Raw genomic sequence first — 19,796 nt, forward strand, 5'->3', positions numbered from 1 at the left:
ATACATGTTCATGAGAATTTTATTCTTCTCTTAGTGGGGTTCCCGTTTCCATTCATGAGACTGGCCTCTACCCCCATACAGAACTCCCTGGAACACACTCCTCATGCCTTCTGATGGGTGCTCACATGATAGCATGATTATCAAGCTCATGTAGAAAGAACTGGGTCCAGAGAGAAGGTACCAGCGGCCAAGGTCACTGGGCTACCAAGTTTCCCTAAGGTCATCTCCTTTTCTCATGCTGCCTTAGGGTCCAGGAGAGGATGCCCAGGGTCTCCTGAGGTTACTGGAGTGACCTGTAGCTTTGCCAGATGGCACCAACTAAGTAGTCAAGAAAACCAATCATCTTACAAAGATAAAGGGCTTGCTCTGGCCCCCAGATATGGACAGTTCCAGTCAGTGGTCAGTTAGCCCATGGCCTTGGCCTGTGTTGGAGCAGCTTATGAGAGGGCTCATGACAAGTGACCTTTCTAACAATTCCCAGCACCTTCCAGTTATAGCATGAGACTGTAGCCAGGTGGCTAAGGTGTTGACAAGGAATAGATAAATAATTGAAGGTATTTCCTTGAAAGTCACTAACTAATTGCAAAGGGGAAAGAAGCAATGTGTCAGAGAAGAAAGTGAACACTATTCAGCCAAGTCTTCAAAGATATCTCAAGGATGGACAATGGGACCTCACAGCTCCTAGTGTGACCAGGCCTCCTCTCTAAGCTACTCCAGTCCCGTATGTATATCTTGAGTATAATCTTCTTTCTCTTTGTATACATGTGTATGTAGTGGTTATACGTGTGTGTGTGTGTGTGTGTGTGTGTGTGTGTGCGCACGCCATGCAATGCCCAGGTACCACAGGAAGACATCAAGTGTCCTGCTCCATCACTCTCTGATTCCTTTGAGATGCTCTCTCACTGAATCTAGAGCTAGGCTGGCAAGCTCCAACCAACCTTCCATCTTTGCCCACTCCTCGCACTGGGTTTACAGCTTTGTGTGTAACATACCAAGTCTTTCCTGAGGATCTCCATGCTTGTGCAGCAGGTGTTCTTGCACACTGAGCCATCTCACTAGCCCTTAAATCTAAACTTGAGGTAATATCACACAAACTCCAAATTGAGGGACACACACACACTCAATGAACCCAAGAACAGAGTTTCCTACATTTTCCCAAGAACTGTCAGTGCCATAAGACCATGAACTTTTCTAGATGAGAGGAGACCAAAGAAGCGCAGCAACTGAAAGTGATATGTGGTCCTGGGTGGCACTCTGCAAAAGAAAAAGAAATCCCCCGAAGGACACGACTAGGGAAATGAACAGCACAGGGATGCGGGTACACCAGAATATGGATGCACCAGGATGCAGGTGCACGGGGATGCGGGTGCACTAGAATGTAGGTACACCAGGATGCAGGTGCACTAGGATACAAGTGCATGGGGATGCAAGTGCAGATGAGAACAGAGCACTGAGAATCCAGGTGTAGGGCAACCCTCTGTCCCACAGGTGGAGGATGAGGCCACTTGGACATATCTGCCTGGTGAGAGCACAACAGATGTCCCCTCTACCCCATGATTCCAGATCTCAAAAGTCAGTTCCGCACACTCTCACAGTATCTATGAAAATGGCTTCTGCTTGATGAGAGGTCAAGGCAGGAAGCAACCTAACTGCCCATCAAAGGAGGACCCATTAATCCAATTGACCCAGGGGTGGAGCATCTGAGCTGTGGAATTCATGGAGCTGTGGGAAACAAAGTGTAAATCTCTAAATGTCGGGAGAATGGTGTCCGAGATCTGTCCCCCAAATACAGTCCAGCACACGCACTTGGTGTTGCCATCTGGTAATGAAGAAAGTCGGAGTAGACCACATGCTCCTGCCTTCACAGGTGGCTAAGCCACTGCAGAGAGGAAAGGAGCTGATGGCAGTCACTGCTGCTGATGGCTGGTGTGTGTGTGTGTGTGTGTGTGTGTGTGTGTGTGTGTGTGCTTCTTACAAGTCCACTCTTGTACAAGATGTACACGCTACCTGTTTGAAGAAAAGGGAAAAGGCTGGAGAGAAGGAGACAATGGTAGATGAATGAGAGCTGCTCCTCCCCCTGAAGTGAGCCGTACTTTGTTGGTATCTTGTTTGTTTTTATCGGATGGGGTCTCATTCTGTAGACCACAATGGTTTGGAACCCATGCTGGACTTGAACTCCTGGTAATCCTCCTGCCTCAGGGCTAAAATTACAGGTATGCACTATAATTCTACACCTGATACTACACCTAGCTTCTTTGTTTTTGAACTTTAAAAAGTGTCCCATGGCGCCTAGAGTTCTCATCTAGCTATGCTCTCCCATACCATGTCAGCCACACCTCCTAGGGGTAGCTTTCTGCAGCCTCAAGAGTCATGACTTTGGTATGTTCATCTTTGTCTTGACAGCGCATTGTGCATTTCCCATGGAACTCTAAAGCACAGGTTAAGGGTTCAGGATCTAAGGATAAACTGAACTTAAAGCCTGTGGTCTCCAGGCAGCTCACAGCGTAGGACAAACTGATGATGCCTGTAGCTGAAGCAAGTGGGGCTGGAGAGATGGATCAGCAGGCAAAAGCCACTGCTGCCAAGCCTGAGGGCTGAGTTTAGTCCCCAGGATCCACATGGTTCCGGGAGAGAACTTACCCCTGAGGAGTGTCCTTTGACCTCCACACATGCCAGTGGAATGGGCACTGCTCACATTAATAAATAAATTAACACAAATAAATAAATAAATAAGAAACTTTCTTTTAATGTGAATCAAGAAAACTTGTTCCCTGCACCAGGACAGACCCTAGAAGCTATTGTTAGCATGAAATATGAGCTAATAAGCCACAGACCAAAGAACCGTCATGAAACAGCACCCACTCTGGGGCTCAGGAAAGAGCAGCCTTAGATCTGAGCAGCAACACCTCAGGAAGACCAAGAGTTGTGACCCCACCCAGTGTCACACAGAGCCGGTATTGGCTAATTTTATAGAATAAATTATAATTATCCATACATGAAATATAAGTGATAAATTCCATTTGAATATTTTTAAATACACAGAAATATATTTCTGTATAAAATTATTAACACAAAGTTGCCCACACCTTTGTAGAAGCCATGGCAAAATGGGGTGCAAAAGAAGGAAGATACACACTGATCGCTGCTCTGCCTGCACCTCAAGTTTAAAGACTGGGGAAATTAGTCTAAGATGCCAGTGAGCATAAGAGGATAGAGACGACCTAGAGCAGTAATTCTCAACTTTCCCAAATGCTGGGCCCCTTTAATGCAGTTCCTCATGTTGTGGCGACCCTCCAATCATAATTTTGTCTCCATAACTGTAATTTTACCACTATTATGAATTATAAGGTAATAGCTGATATGTATGATATATGATATGGAATGCCCATGAAAAGGTCATTTAACTCCCAAGAGGATTACAAGCTACAGGTTGAGAACTGCTGCCATAGATGGTGCAGGTGGGATGGGGATCTGGGGACCGAGATATGACCAATACTTATTTTTCTTCATCTAAGTGCTCTGTATGGAATGTTGACAGTCCGGAAGGCTTTTCAATTTGCTCGCTCATCTGTGCTTATTTTAAACACATAGTCTTAAATCAAATTTGTACATGTTTGTGTGTATTCATGTGTGAGTGTGTGTGTGTGTGTGTGTGTGTTCGTGTGTGTGTGTTCGTGTGTGAGTGTGTATACCAGAGGTTGACCTTGGTGTCTTTCTCTCCTGCTTCAGCAGTTTCATTCAAATGAGGCATAAATAGGCACCGGCAGCCACCTCCTGACAGTTTGAAGAGGGAGACTTTCCTCAACGGCCCCACATGGGAAGCCCCCTCCCCTTGTAGTGAAGAGTAATGGGAATCAGGGCAGGGCTCCTTAGAAACAAGAAAGGGGCCAGGGTGATGAGCAAACGTGCTGAGTGACAGGTTTGTTGTCCCAGGAAGCAGAGAACTCTCAGGAGGACTGGGAAGCTGTGCTTGTCCCAGATGCAGCTCAGCATGGTGGCTTTGACCCTCCTGTAATAGAAATGCCCCTCTTCCCCTGCTCACTGCTCAGTGGTTCAGGTGTTCTGCTTTTTCTAGCTCTTTCCCAGCCCTCACCTCACCAGATGCTAGCTAGCATTTCTCCCTTGGGGTCCTTCCTCTGAGACCCCAACCCAGGATGCCCCACTCTTCTGGACTCCCCCACTTCATCCAAAGATGCTTTACTGAAGTGCTTGGCTCTACTGGAAGAGTCAGGACCCTCTCTGCAAGGGCAGGCGGTACATTGAGTTAGACCTGAATGGGCACTGCTGGCAAGGCTGGGACCTTCTGAGAGACGAGCACTCATGACAGAAAAAGTGGAAACACTCCTGCTCATTCCCAAAGAGACCAGTTGAGGGGGAAAGGTACTATTAATTAAACACCTGCTGCAGAGGCCAGCTTGACCCTAGCTGTCTTCCTCACTTGCTCTCTATATTAGTTTTTGAGGCAGGATCTCTCACAGCAGCTAGAGCTTACAGATTTGGCTGGCCTGGCTGGTCAGCATGCTCTAGGGATCTTGCCTTTCCTAAATTAGGTTTGCAGATGTGTGCTGCAGAGCTGGATTTTGATGTGGGTGCTAGGAAACCAAGCTTGGGTCCTCAAGTTTGCACAGTAAGCACTGTCCTAACTGAGACATCTTCCCAGCCCCAGCTGTAGACTTTCTATCCTCGATCCATTAGCAGTTCCCTGGATTTTACCAAGTAAATTCTAACTTACAGACAAGAAAATGGTTCAGAGAGGGCAAGCAGCTCACCCAGGACCACACAGCCAGAAACTCAAACAGCTAGGATTTGAATTGTCCGACTGTCTTGTGATCTTTCCACCCATTTCTTAATAAACACCCTCATCATTAAGTGCTGACTCACACTGCAGCAATGGCTCCTAATTAAGTTTGGAAATCGGAAAAGCATTTGGGCAGTGCTCGGAGGAGGCCGGCGTGGCAGAATTACTTCCATACCAAGCTTTCTTCCCCAGCCAGGGAGCGGCTGGGTTTCTCTCTTTTGCATTCCTTGCTGTTCCCAATGAGCAGATGAGCAGCTTCCGCCTTCCTTTCCTCCCCAGACTGCCTCCGAGCCTCTGTACAATGGGGGCAGAGAAACCACTAGAGCTGTCAACTGAGAACTCCATCAGTTAAATCAATCCCTGCTTCCCCAAGCCATGACTAGTGGGGGCAGTTACTCACCCATAGTGGACACACGGAAGCCTTAGGCTCCAGGCTCCAAACACAATGACAACTCCAAGAAAAGTGCTTAGTTTTTCAGTCAAGGGTCGGAGAACACATCTGTTCCCAAGCTTCAGGTTAAACCATCAAGCAGAAGTAACCCTAGCCGGTTTCCCTCTCCTTCCAAGAAGAGCTGGTCTGAAGGAAGTCAGTTGAGAAACCCAGCTTTATATTCTCTAACTGTGGTCTGGAGGCCACAGCTGCTGATCAGCCACGGGGTGGTGGCTGGGATGGATGGTTGGCATCTCCTCCCAAGCAATCTGTGAAGGAATCACAGAGTCCCAGGGCCTCTCCTCCATGGTTTGCCGGCTCATAGGCACTCTGGAAAATAAGGAAAGACCAGATAGGGCACTGTGTTAGCTTTCCATCACTGTAACAATACACCTAGAGTAATCAACTTAGAGAGAAAGAAGGTTGGCTGTGCTTCTGGCTTTTCTGTTTCTACTCCATTACTGGCTGGCCCACTTCCTTTGGGCCTGCAGAAGGGCACACAATGGTAATAGCCAGGAGCACAAGGCACAGAAAACTGCTCATCTGGTCTTGAGAAAAGGAAGAGACTGGAGTCTCACAACCCAAAAAAACAACTCCAAAGATCTAAGGGCCTGCCATGAAGGTCCCCTCGTCTGCCAATAGTGCCACTTCTATGACCTGGCTTTTCACACAAAGGCATCTGGGGCATATTCAAATATCTAAACTTGAGCAAGTATGTAAGCACAGGTGAGTTTGGCAGGGCCTGCACAACCTCCCTGCAGCTCAGCTTAGTCTTCCATAAATGGAGCTGATGGAGAAGGGGTGGCAAAGCCAGAGGCTGTGATCCTCCCGTGTGGTAAGACAGCTCCTGCAGAGGCTGATTCACAGACTTCTACCTTGAGGCCTCCATCCCAGGTGTCACTGAGGAAGGAGATCTGGGAAGCAGCCATGTCAGGATGGCTATGGCCCTTTTTCTGGCAGATGAGAACTCACTCCAGCACTGTGAAGACCCTGTGGGCCCTGTGGACTGAATCCAGTGCTTATCAGCTCTTACTCCCCCCTCCATCTCTTCTCTCTTTCTTCACACTGTTCTGTCCATATCAGTCTCTCTAGCTCACTCCCACCTCGGGGTCTTTGCACAGCCATTCCCTCTGCCTTTCTCCCAAGTTATCATGGGACTCCCTCCCTACCTCCTTAGACATTTGCTCAAAAGTCACCTTCAGAAAGGGCTCCCTAAGTCACCAACTTGTCTCAATTACTCTTGACTCCACTCTCCAGATTCATTTCTCTTTGCTGTAGTCTATTACCTTCAGCACTGTGTGTAGCAATTTGACAGTTGTCTGTCGCCTACAACCAGAGTGTGAGCCCTGTGGGACAGCGCTTTGTCTCTCTAAAGTCAGACCTGAGTACCTGCAATAGCAACTGGTGGACTTTCAGCCTCGAGCAGTTGTTTAATAGTCAGGAAGGTGGGTGATCCCAAATCAGATGGGTGTCTGTAGACAGGGTGGGAATAGTGCCCGTTTCAAGAACCCCTTCCCTGAGGAGACATAAAAATGCCCAGCACCTCCTATAAGGTCCCAGTGACGAGTCAAAATATGATTCCTCCAGAGTTTGTATTGGAGAGCTGATAAGTTTATTGGGCTTACAGAACATGGATAAGGGGTTAGCTACTGGAGCAAAGGTGACTCCAAAACAGCTCAACTGCAAAGTCTTCAACCTACATGAATGATGGCTTCCAACAGGCACACAGACAACGCTCCCTTTAATGAACTTTCCTCAGCCCCTATATACTCTAGAACCTCCCACATGGCCATGTGAAAGTAGGGCAGAATGGCATATAAATGACTAGCAGGAGTGGCTAGACTCTCTGGTGATGGTCCCCACCCAGTCTCTCCTTCTCTGTGGGCACATCAATAGTCAACAAACCCAATCCTGATGGTCCCTTGAGTCAGGCACTGCTGATCACATGAAGATGGTGGCTGTTTTGCTTGGAGGAACAGGCTCTATAATAGTGTCCATAGACCAGCTGGTGAGTGATTGCGGTTGGGTGTGGGTGATCGGGGCTAAGGGTAGTCGATCACAGGTAGGGGACAAATGATTGAGCAGAAGGGAAAGCACTGGGTTTGAAGTCCCATGGTCCCCTGGCTTTTGTTCCAGTCTTCCCACTCATGACCTTGGCTGGGCTGCTCCTCTTCTCTGACTCACTCTCAGCACATCTGCTTAACACACAACAAATTCCACCTCACAGGGTTTCTCCGGCACACAAGAGATAGCATGGGTCTTTCTTTTGCTTGCTTATTTGTTGTTCCCTGGGTCATTAGAAGAGCTTTCCTCATGCTGGTTCCAGAATTCTGTCATTCTTACCGTCTTTGTTCCCATTAGAGCAGGTATCGTGATCTAACAACTTGTTTGGAACAACTGTAGCATCAAGAAGTTGATGATGCGATGTTCTTGAGCCTCCTCCAGATTTCTTGAGATGAGGAAGCTGAGGCCAAAGGAGAGGCTGCAACCCAGCTGTCGACAAGTCAGCAGCTTGAGTAGTATCTCAAAGTGGTGGCCTCTGTGGACACTGGGGACCAATAGAGTCTATCACTATTGTTGATGCTACCGGGGCGGCAGCAGTGTGTCTTTCCCAGGAAGTGTACTTAAAATCCTTCCAGTGGCTGCTCAGTCCTCCAGAGTCAGGTTTTATATTTCCATCAATCTCATAAGGGCAAAGGAAAGCCAGAGAATATGGGGCATGCAACCAAGGAACATCACAAAAAGCATACATCAGACTCTACCTACAAAGGGAACCAGATAGCTGGAGAGAGACTGGGGTAGAGGGACTGGAAGAGTCTGGAGAGATTACATGGTTGGAGGGAAGGAGGTTGGTAGTCCTATGATTCATATAACAATGGTCTGTAGAAAAATGGAAGCCACAGGAGGAGCAGATGAGTAGAGAAAGGGACAACTTTCCAGCCAGAGAAGGACCCCGATGAGCCCAGTCCTGCATAACCGAGCAGAGAGCAGGGCTTCAGGAATAGGAGGGCCTGAGGTGTTGTTCTAACTCTGTTCCTGACATAGATAAGTGGCTTTTTCTGCTGAAAAAAAAAACACACACACACAAGTAATAATGTATATGTCACTTAAGAATGTTGTAACAAGTAAACTGCCCCTATTTGAAGTGCTTAGCATGCATACCTATCCTGGAACATCAGATGCTATGCAAATGACCACAGAAAGAGGCCTGTGTAGAGAGCCACCCGAGGTCCACCACACAGTGTTCCCAGTTCTCAAGGCCATGCCCAGAAGGAGTGCTAACCTAGCCAACTACTAGAGGAAACGGTAAGGAAAACCCAATGTTATTTGTGCCACAAGCCAGGCGCAGGCTCAGGCCCTAGGGACACTTCGTGAATGAACGTAGTCTGGAGAATTTTCTGGAGATGTACTTGACCTAAGTCTGGAAGAATAGGTGCAACTCAGACAAGCAATAATGAAAAGAAAGTTTTCTTTAGGCCAGAGACAACAACATGGACCAAACACAGAGGGTAGACCCAGTACAGGGTCTTTGGGTACATGGCAAGAAGCTTGGACATCATCCTGGTGACCAAGGCTTCTCAGGCTGACTTAAAACAACCTCGTGGATGGGTGTTAGGGATACAGGCTGTGGCTTTTATAAAATCCCATGGCTCAGAGATAACAAACAGACACAAAGAGCTCTTCCAACACAGAATCAAGCAAATTTGAAGTGGGTGACAGAGCCCAGCCCCAAAGGGTGCAACAAAGGACATACTCCTGAGGAAGTTTAGCCCAGGCAGGGGACTGGGGTTACCATCCATCCACCACCCTGTACCTCACTAGCTGAGGGCTTCTTGTACTCTAATTCCTCAGTCTAAGGCTAAAGCACTGGAAGCTTTCAGAAGAGTCATGGGTGTTTAAGGAAGACCTCTTAGACATGGGAAGGGAAGTATCAAGGAGATCAAGATGTGACAGTTACAGTGTGTAACATAGGAGACAGACTAGAGCCAGGGGCATGGGAGAAGGCAAAAGCCCTGGCCCACACTCCTAGTGAACAAATAAGTAGACAGGATGCTCTGAGAATCAAAGCCAGGGGGTAACCAAGTCCCATTTCAGACATCCTGGACCAAGACATCCTAGGACCTCTGGAGCTGTCCAGCTAAGTGCATGAACTGTAGAGACATGTCTGCAGAGGTGTCACTGAATTCTCAACTCTAGGTGGACCAGTACTCAGCAAGTATTATTCAATGAATGAATGGATGGATGGATGGATGGATGGATGGATGGATGGATGGATGGATGGATGGATGAATGAATGAATGAAATACTATAAGCCCTGGCCAACTCACTCCAGGCACTACATCTACAGGCTTCTCCTGGTACCTCCCTTGGATGCCCGTGACCCTCCTACAGCCCTGGATTCCAAAACTCAAGTGACTTTACAAAACTCCCTTCTTTTCTTGTCTACCCATCCACCAGCCTAGAAGTTCCTGCACACCATCCTCGACCTCAGCCAGTCTCTGCGACAGTGAGTGCTGGGTAGTGAGCGAATGAGCTCATCAACCAACCGCTCACACCAGTGAACGTGGGACACGAGACCTTGGACCCAATGTCCATGCTACAATTCACAAGACCTACCTGTTTTGTGATTGCAGCCTGAACATTGCATGTACACATGAAGTAGCTTGTTTACTCTTAACAAGCTAACCCCTTGTATACCTGCTGTGATCATTAACCTTGACTGTCAACTTGCTGGACTTAGGATCATCATGGGAACAACCCTTGGGCATATCTGTGAAAGAATTCCTAGGTGAATCGGGGGTGGGGGGCCTACCCTAAACATGAATGGCATAATTCCGTGGGTTGGGTTCTTCACTGAATAAAAAGAAGAAAGCAAACTGAATACCATGGTGCACTGTCCTAACTGCCGATGACATGTGACCGGCTGCCTCAAGCTCCCTGGCTTCTCTATCGAGGACTGTCTGTACCTTCAAACTGTGAGTTGCTTTTGCCAGGCATTATTGACAACAACAGGGAAAACGACCAACACACCTGTCACTCCCTAGGAACCACGCGTATTAGCAAATTCAATCTTCACAACCCAATTTCCACCTCCATTTTTAAAGACGAGGAAACTGAAGTTCTAAGTGGCTCTGCAATTTGCCTAAAGTCACGTAAGTGAAGGGCCCAGCCCCCGGCTTGACTCTGGCTTTTGTGGTTCATCAAAGTGTCCTGTCACTTCACCGACAGTGGTCATAAATAACGGCAAATGACAAAGGAAGAAGTCGTTCTTTCTTGCATCTGCTCAGCATCTCACAACCGCCTTGTCGTCGGGCAGGTAGGTATTGGTGACTCTGGATTGCCAGATATACAGTAGCTCATGGGCTTGCTCTCAGCAGCTCCTTCTAGAGTCAGGACACAGGTTTTTCTCCTCATCTCCCTGGGCTCAACTCTTTAACCCTGACTTCTTCCATCCTCACTCTTCAGTACAAAGACTGGCAGCCACACTCAGGCTCCACATTCCTGTCCCCCACCCACCACAGACCTACTGTCCCCTCCTGATGGAAAACTTCTCAATCCTTCTCTTCTCTCTTCAGTCAATTACCAAGGGATCAACTTGACTGTGAACATATTTTGGAAATATTTTCACTGTTGTTTTTTCCATTTCGCCCTTTGTTTGAAAGAATGTCACAACTTCTAACAGCAGAGAAAAGAAAAATGCTACCCCAGGCTGACCAAGGCTGGACACAAAACCAGAAATGACTTATTTAATAATCAAAACTGAAAACCGCCCAGACAATAGCTCGCGTCATCACGCTGGCATCAGAAGACTTGGATCTTTGGAGGTTCTTCTCCTTGGGGTCCGCCTGGGAGGTGCAAGCCCAAGAGGTGAAACAGGGTTTTATTCATGTGATGGCTGCTGCGACTTTCCCTGACACTTGGACCTTTTCCAAGGAATGCCCATTCTTCTGGTTCACTGTTTCCTGGACAGATGAGCTAATCCTGGGGGAAGATGGGTGGCAGGAGAGATGGACATCTAAGTCAGCTCCCCAGTGTGGTTAGACAGTGGTCAGAGCTAGCACTCAGCATGGAGCCACAATCCTGAATCAACCTAGGGTCAATATTAGATTCAATCTGTCTCAAGGATTAGGTATCAGTGTACATAAATATTAAAGCCCAATCTGGGATTGGAGTCAAGGGTTGGTATAAAAAAAATAACAATATTCTGAGGTTCTGAGTTCTACCTAAGATTAAGATTTTTACCATGGCTTCAGCCTATAATTAATAAATGTGTCCAGAACTCTTCCTTAGAGCATGTTTTTTTTTTTTTTTTTTTTTGGTTTTTCGAGACAGGGTTTCTCTGTATAGCCTTGGCTGTCCTGGAACTCACTTTGTAGACCAGGCTGGCCTCGAACTCAGAAATCCGCTTAGAGCATGTTAACTGAACCAGTGTGATGGCTAATTTTGCTTGTCAGCTTGACATACCTGAAAAGACAGACCCTCAGTTGGGGAATTGCTTCCATGAAATTGTGTATGTAGGCATGTCTGTGTTTCTCCTTCTTGACAGCTAAGTGATGTAAGAGGACCCAGCTCACCATGGTCTGGTGATACCATCCCAGGCCAGGCAGCTTGGGCTGTATAAGAAACACAGTTGAAGGTGAACACAGAGCAAAACCAGGAATCACTGTTCCTTCTTGGTGTCTACTGGAAGCTCCTGCCTTGAGTTCTTGCCTTGGCTTCCCTAAATGATTGGTTATAATCTGTGAGATTAAATAAACCATTTCCTCTGCCAAGTTGCTTTGGACATAATGTTTATCACAGCAACAGAAAGCAAACTGGAACATTCTCTCTAGGATCAGGTTCAAGCTTCAGTTTGTGACAAGGATCAGGATCCATCCTGGGTCCCCAACAAAAATGGAGCCTGAGTCTTGCCCTTCTGAGACCATGAGCCACTGTGCCTGCCAGATGCTAGTTTATTGTAACCCTGGAGACGAGTTGGCATGTTGCTTAGGTTTACCTAGTTCCCTGAAGCTTCTGCCTATGAAACTAACAACTAAAGTTAAACTAACAGCTAAAGTGCTACAGCATGGCCTTGTGCTGCCCTCTATGAACTGCATGTCTATTTAGCCAATGTGATCTTCTCCTTCCATCTTTTGGAAGATTCATGGAGCTCTAAGTCAGGCCATCAGGCTCCAACAGCAAAGGCTTTGCCCGCTGAGCCATTTATCTACCCGCTATTGAAATCTTATTGGCCAATTCTATCCCTGTTTTCTGTGGAGAAACTGAGGCAGAGATCAATTAAGTCACTTGTTTGAAGACACACTTCAATTGGGGACTCTCTGCTTCAGTCAGGGAGCGTGGCTTCCGAGTCTATGCTGATTGTGGGAACTGAGAAAGGAGGTGGGAAGGGTGTCTAGGAGATTCTTCATAAAATAGAGGGTAGACATATGTCAGCAGGAGTCCTAGAGGTGACCATGGCTCCCAGCAGTCTGTCTCTGTCCAAGAGGCCATGCCTCAGAGGTGACCATGGCTCCCAGCAGTCTGTCTCTGTCCAAGAGGCCATGCCTCAGCAGACTCCACAACCCCATAGAACACTAAAAGTTAAGTGAGTCTGGGGTGGTACTGAGGCATCTCATCAAACTTGTTTGTTTATGGAAAGAAATTTCAAGTAAGATGCTCAAAACCTGTATTTTGTGGGTAATTTTTCAATTTATTTCACACTGGTATTAAAATAACAACAAGCAAATTCTTGGTGGGTAGAGGCTGGGCTTCCTTAGAGGTTAACAAAGGAGGGGCAAGGTGGCTTGAAGCTGTGTGGTGAACACCCCATAAGGAAGGCCTGGGCTATTTCTCCCCTCCTGAAAAGCTAGGCACACAGGGAATGACAATGGAGGTTGAGAGTGTTGGTTGAATAGGGACTGACATGAAGTCCTGAGGAGGAAGTGGGAGGTTCAATGTCTCTGTTTACAGATTTTTCAACAGGTACAGACAGCACCTTATGCAATGAGGTCCTTCCCTGGATGGGGAGTTATTCCCAGCTCCCCTGCACTACCTATCACTTATCCTGAGAGCTATTCTCATTATGCCTGGGTCTAAATCTAGAATTGTCTCAGAAGATCCTGACTTCAAGAGTTGGGGTCAAGTTCATGGGAAACCAATCCCCTAAAACATGGTGTAGGATAGGAAGTGGACCTGAAACAGAAAGGAAGTTGGCCTTGGAAGGTCAACTGCTCAGTCAGGACCACCTGCAGCCTAGCTTGCAAGTCTTGGTTCCTGCTGGCTTTGGGGAAGGGGGAGACAGTGCCTGCGCAATGCCTTGAGCCTCCCTGTCCCGTGGGGGAGGGATCTGGGGTTTGTCCATCACTGCTCATTTCTGCTCTATTACTGGGTCTATTAGCAAGTTGTTTTTTCCAATTATTATTTTTCCAGCTTTGTAATTTCTATTTGGTTCCTTTTTTTTCTTTGACATGGTTTTCTATGCTTTTATTTGTTTCAAGAGAATTTGTAATTTCCTACAAGAACATTGTTATGATGGCTGCTTGAAAATCCTCGTCAGACGATTTCAACATCTTAATTATCCTGATAGTAGCATCAGTTGAGTGTACTTTCTCGTTAAAATTGTGGTTATTCTGATTCTCGTTATGACAAATAATTCTCTATTATATCCTAGATATTTGGGCTTTCATGTCAGGAAGCTTCAAGTCTTATTACATCTTTTCTTTTTATGTATTCATGTATTTGTTTGTTTGCTCTTGTGTGCTGGGGATCAAAACCCAGGACGTTAGGACACACTGGGTAAGTGCTCCATTACCAAGTCACAACTTCAGCCTTTATACCTATTGACTTAACAGTCTTCACTGCTGGGGTGGAGCACAGGGTTCCTGTCCACCTTCAAGTACTGAGGTACAATAACAGAGGAAAGCCAGAGTGGTTGTACACACCTTCAATCCCAGCAATTGGGGAGCAGAGGCAGGTGACTCTCTGTGAGTTCAAAGACAGCCTGGTCTACATAGTGAGTTCCAGGATACGTGGGGCTACATGGAGAGACTCAGTTTTTAATAACTTAATTAATTAATCAATAAATCAATTAAATCACAGTGTCAGGGTAATCACCAGAGCCGATGCAATTCCATTCTGTCTGCTTTGCTCTCCTGGGGTTTCCAAGATTGTGTTAAGCAATGAATCAGATCAAGAGAGAACACAAAGGAAAGCCACAGGCATTAGCCTTCATAAAGAAACTCACAGCAATTCTGAAAACCATTCAGAAAAAGAGCTAAGAAAACCATGCTCGAGTAGGGCTTGTGCCACTATAGATGGTAATGTATGATATCCACAAGTATTAAAGACAAACAAACAAACTTGAATGATTCTATCAGTGTACATAAAAAATAACAAATTCAAAGCCCATTTATAATTTTAACAACCAGAAAACAGCAACCAGAAGAATTTCCACAACTTGATGAAAAACATCCACAAAAGCCTGACTGGTAATATCATACTCACTGGTGAGGACTGGGTGCCTTCCCACTCAGACTGGGAACAAGACAGGGATGTCTGTTCTCATCTGTCCTCTTCAGCATAGTGCTGGACGTTCTCACCAGTTCACTAAGGCAGAAACAAAGAAATAGAAAGCACTGAGTTCAGAAAGAAAGGGAAATGCTCCCTATTTGGAGGCAATACAACTGTCTGTGAAAAAAAATATATATATACAGAATACTTACCTAAGTGTGTATATGTTAACTCTGTGAGTATATGCACATTCACAGATCTGATAAGCAAGTTTAACAAGTGACAAGATATAAGACAAATACACACAATTTTCTGTATTTCTATACTTAGTAATGAAGATGGAGACAGTAAAATAAAAATCCAACAGGCGGGGCTGGAATGATGGCTCAGCAGTTAAGAGCACCAACTACTCCTCCAGAGGTCCCCAGTTCAATTCCCAGCAACCATATGGTGGCTCATGACCATCCGTAATGGGATCTGATGCCCTCTTCTGGTGTCTCTGAAAAGAATGAAGGTGTATTTGCATACACAAAATAAATAGATAAATCTTTTTTTAAAAAAATCCAACAGCATTTAAATTTGTCAGTAGAACAAAGCCATGAAATAGATTTGAACCTGACCAAACATGGATGTGAACACTATGCTAAAATAATGGAACTCTGACTTAAGAAACCAAAGGATGGACCAAGAATGGTGGCACAAGCTTTCAATCCCAGAACTCAGGAAGCAGAGGCAAATAGATCTCTGTGAGTTCAAGGCCAGCCTGGTCTACAAAGTGAGTCCAGAAGCCATGAGTCTGTTACACAAAGAAACCTTATCTCGAAAAACAAAACAAAACAAAACAAAACAAAACAAAAAGAAAGAAAAAAAAGAAAAGAAAAGAAAAAAGAAAGAAACCAAAGGATGCAATGTAGACAGAGACACATGTGATGTCTGTGGATGAGACAACTCAGTAGACGGAAGATATTTCTCCCAAATTATTAGGCAAAAGTAATACGATTCTCAGTAAGACTTCCTATGGATACAAGTAAACTCATTCCAAGAGTTTGTTTCCATGCGTACAGGAAGACAAAAGAAATAGAATAGCTAAAATAATTTTGAAAAAGAATGAAGAGAAGTGGACCTAACTAAATTCAAGACTTTTATATATAGCCACAGTTACCAAGACAATGTAATAGTAGTAGTAGTAGCAGTAGTACTGGTGTGTCTATGCTTTGCATGCAGAGGCCAGGAGTGAATGGTTTGGGGCCTTTTGTTTCTTTCGACCTTAAACCTCAAGCCTACTGATTGGGACAGATCCCCAGGGACCTGCCTGACGCCGCCTCTCCAGTTGTTAAAGGTGTGCTGAGTTCAGCTTTCTGTGTGGATGCTGAGAGTCTGAACTCAGATCCACGTGCTCACATGGCAAACACAAACTAACTTAGCCCCCTCCCAAGCCCCAACAAGGCAGCATTGATGGGCAAAACGATATCCTGTCTGCAGAATAGAAAATCCCACAATAGGCCCATATAAATGTCCAATTTATTTCTGATAAAAGACTTAAAGCAGTTCAATGGAGGCAATAAATGCCATATGGGAGCAGCTGGATATTCCCAAACCGAAGATTAACCTTGACCTAAACCCCACACTTTTCACAGGAATGATTCAAAATGAATCATGAACTTAAACATAGACATATTGTTTTCGTTTTTATTTTTGTTTTTCCAGGCAGAGTTTCTTTGTGTAGGCTTGACTCTTTACCTGGTGCTAGCTCTGTAGATCAGGCTGGCCTGAAGTCAGAAAGATTCTCCTGCCTCGGCCTACTGCATGCTGGGATTAAAGGCACACACCACCACCAGGTGTCATATTATTTCGAGGAAAACATAGGAGAGAGCCCTTGATACTTGGTCTCAGAATGTTCTTAGACTTGTGCGTTAAAATATGATAGCTAATCTTCACACACCTAGGAAGAGAAAAATTCAATGAAGGAATTGCCTCCATGAGACTGGCCTGCTGACACGTCTCTGGGACATTTTCCTTATCATTGATTGATGTAAGAGGGCTTAACCTGCTATGAGCAATACCATCCCTACATTGTATATATATATAAAAAAAAAAAACAAAAGCTCTAACTGCAAGAAGTGGTTCCTCCATGATTTCTCTTCAAGCTCCCACTTTGAGCTCCTGCCCTGACTCTCCTCAGCGATGGATTGTAACCTGTAAGCTGAAGTAAATAAACCCTTTCTTCCCCGGGTTGCTTTTGAAAGGTCATGGGGTTTGTCACAGCAACGGGAAAGCAAACTAGAACACAAAGCATAATTTATGGCGGCGTGGGGGGTGGTGGTTAAAAGTTGATCGAGTAGACCATTGAAGTTAAAAACCTTTGCTCTGTGAGAGGGTCTGGTAAGGAAATGAAAAGACAAATCACAGAGCAGGAGAAAACATTTGAAAATCACAATATCCAACGCAGCATTTTTAAAAAATCTGGTACACTTTAAAAAAAAAAAAAGACAGTGGCTTTATTCTAAATAAGCAAGTTTTGAAAAAATGACACAAATATTTCCAACAGAGTGAAAGACTAGATGGCTACACCCAGTGTCCATCACTGTGGAAGACCACTCAGCAGTAAAGAGCAGCTGATTGGAGTGCATGAGCAAAAATGGGGTGACTCTCAAGGAAATTATGCTGAGTGCGGAAAGCATCTCTAAAACTGTACACACTTCACAATCCCATTACATAATATTTGTGTAACAGCATAATTGAAGAGATGGAGAACAGATGGGTGGTTGCTAGGGATTAGTGCTGAGGAGGGAGAGGAAGGGCAGAGCCTTCAGGATACCATGTGGGAGTCCTGTGGTGGGGGGCTCTGTTAAGAATCTTGATTGTGGTGGTGCGGAAACCAAGCTCCGTGCAGTGAGATAACACAGCATTCTGGAAACAATAGTCACTGGCAAACCTGGGCTGGTGGCCATCGGAGCTCTGGAGAGCCTGGACTTGGTCTGATGGAAAACCCAGGTGTTCTGGCTGCAGATGTCCTCCCACTCTTCCTGTTCCTACTATGTGGACTCCAGATACTGGACTAGACTACATTTCCCAGCCACCCCTGCACAGAAGCAGAGTTCCGGTCAACAGAACATAAATGCACAGTTCTGCCCTCTCCATAACCCCTTGCCCGTCTCCGAAAACCTGAAACCATGTAGTGTGGTCCCCGCTTTCCCATGATGCGTATCCCTAAAATGCCTGGTGCACATCTGAAACAAGCTATACTACACCTGTATATACTGGATTTTCTATACACCCAACATAAGATAAAGTTACATGTTTAGGATAGGCACAGTACAAAATTAATAATACCAGCTAATAAAAAGACAAAAAATGTAAAAAAATAATAAAAATCACATGAATGTAATATGCCCTATCTCAAGATATCCTATATGGCATTTACCTTTGTAGTTAAAAGGAAGCGCTTCCTGGCTTCTCTCTGGCATATGTGACTCACTGTTGTCATTACTTGGGACCATTAATAAATGACATAAGGCTGACGTGAACACAAGCACTGCCGAGTCACCTGAACAGTTACCAGGAAGATGATGCACACTGAATGGATATACTAGAAAGTGGTATTATTCAAATCCAGGACCAGATTAAGCTGGAGATGTGCATTACTTAGAACAGGCTACAACTTAAAACTCATAAATATTTCTCTAATTTTCCATTTCATATCTGCAGGCTTTATCAACTGACATAACCTGAAACTAGGGAAAAGAAAACCATGCTTGAAAGGGGACTACTGTGTGGAAGAGAGGGGAAGCCTGAGCCTATGGGTCAGTGAGGATTTAGTCTGGGACCATGTGTTGTAAGTCACTATTCTTACGGTGACCAGCATCCCCTAACTAATATCCTTGAGCCCACAGTTCCTAGACCGACCATTAGCATCCCCAGCCTCAATGTCTTCCCTGGGTAGTTGTGCTGGGGCAATGGGTCCAAGCGGCAGGCTAAACTATCCAGACAACCCAGAGAGAAACAGCAGCCCCTCTGAGCATCTAAGGGAGGGAAAAGATCCTGAGTTTGGGAGCTTAAATCCTCAAAATCAGATTCTGAAGGGCCCAGAAAGTCCATTGAGCTCATAAGATTAGGAAATTCTTGAGGTTTTACTTTTCTACAGCTGTGATCAAACACCATGGCGGAGACAACTTACAGAAGGAAAGGTTTTTTGGTCTGAGGGTTCTAGAATTTAGGGTCCATAACAGTGGAAACAAGATGGAAGAAAGGGTGGCCGGAGCTGGAAGCTGAGCACTGAGGGCTCACACCACAAGGGGAAAACAGAGGCAGAGAGAGAGCAAGAGCAAGAACAAGAGTCGGGAATGGTGCACTGCTTTTAAAGCCCAAGGTCCGCCCCCACAACAAGGCCAGCCCCCAGTGACGTAACCCTCAACAAGGCCACACCTCCTAAACCTACTCCAGCAGCACCACCAGCTGGGGACCAAGTACTGAAACATCCAAGCCCATGGAGGCCACCACAGGCCCCACAATAAATCTGGGGATTAGTGAATGCTTGACCATTCGCTCATTCACCTCACTCATTCATACATTTACTCATTTCAAAAATATCAAGTGATCAATTTACGCGCTGGGCACATGAAGAATACACAGATGGTTGCTACCCCCATATAACTCACAAGCAAGCAAGCTGTAGCCAAAACCAGGCCAGTGGTGCATGGCTGCTCTGTAAAGAGAAGAGGAGAGTGAGGTGGCAAGCAGAATGAGTGTCCAGTACTTCTGCAGTGATGGGAGAAGGTCTGGAGGGAGGCCATGCTGTAGCCAAGTTCTAGGGGGACAAATGGAAGAATTTTCTAGACAGAGTCATAGCAAAAGCCATGTAAAGGACCTGTACCTGTAGAATGGGAACCAAGGGGAGGCATGGATAACTAGGGCAAAGGGAGAGACAGAAATATCTATGTTTACCAATGTGTTAAGAGGAAATATGGATACCCAGAAGAGGTATGGACTGAGAAAAAGGGAGAACCCCCTGGAAGAGGGTCAGATTATGACTGGGTTCTGAAAGAGTCAGTGGAGGAATGGAATTAGGCCACCAATCCA

Source organism: Mus caroli, chromosome 2 (genome assembly GCF_900094665.2).
Source record: "Mus caroli chromosome 2, CAROLI_EIJ_v1.1, whole genome shotgun sequence".
Lineage (NCBI taxonomy): Eukaryota > Metazoa > Chordata > Mammalia > Rodentia > Muridae > Mus > Mus caroli.